Below are 998 nucleotides of genomic sequence, written 5' to 3'. Positions count from 1 at the left end.
CCCATCTTGCTCTCTTCCAAAATTTACCTCCAGCAACGAGAGTTTAGTCAACCCTCGAAGTCGTTCTTTTATGGCCAGAAGTTTATTGTTTGGCTGCACATAATAACTCCTTGAGGTATTATGGTAATTTTTTCTTCATCATAACGCGCGCCGCTTACCCACCGCCTCTATGGGGAGATAAGAAACTTTTAATATACGTTTTATTCACGAGGTCGGCCATGATACGGTTTCTTCGTTGGGCGTGGCTTAAGTGTGTGACGTCACGCGTGTAGCGATATTCACATAGATGAGAGACCCGGTGTGTAAATCCGCGGAAAGGGATATATTCAAAGGGGTTAAGGTCCTAGTGTTATGATACCGACGTAGTGACATTGTCTTTGATGATTTAATGGATTTTATAAAAACATTTATTGCAAGGAGGGGCTATTGCTCGAAGCTATTTCAAATTTCTTGTTTCGCTGTTTTTATTTTGCATATTCCTGTATTTTTCTCACCAGTCAGAAAAGCAGTGCGACCAGACTGTGACGTCACACTGCAGAGAATTCTCACGGGGACTTAACCTTCTTCCTACCCCCCCTCCCCCATTTCCCCCAACAACGTCCCTACCCCCCCCCCCTCTCCTGCACCCCTTCTCCCTACAACCCTCTCCCACCCCACAAACCCCTCCTCCCTCCCCCCGCCCTTACGATGACGTCACAGCCAGGGAGGAAAACGCGTGCTAAATCCTCGTTGGGAAGATACCTTACAAAAGTTCTGGCGTTACGTAGGATGTCGCTGAAAGAATGGCATGACCTGCCCAAAGCGAGCATGGATGCACGCACGCACATATCCGCCCTTCCGATCACGTGACCGATCGTCCCGCTACGCAATTTTACACAGAAACAAATATCGAGAACACAACCCGATCATTATCGTTTCAACGAGAATTTAAAGATGGCCGCATAATTGTTTCAACCCACGTAATCATAACTTCAGATAAACAAACACACGCACGGAGG

Source organism: Penaeus monodon, chromosome 33, assembly GCF_015228065.2.
Source record: "Penaeus monodon isolate SGIC_2016 chromosome 33, NSTDA_Pmon_1, whole genome shotgun sequence".
Lineage (NCBI taxonomy): Eukaryota > Metazoa > Arthropoda > Malacostraca > Decapoda > Penaeidae > Penaeus > Penaeus monodon.
Note: the sequence above shows the minus strand (reverse complement) of the source record.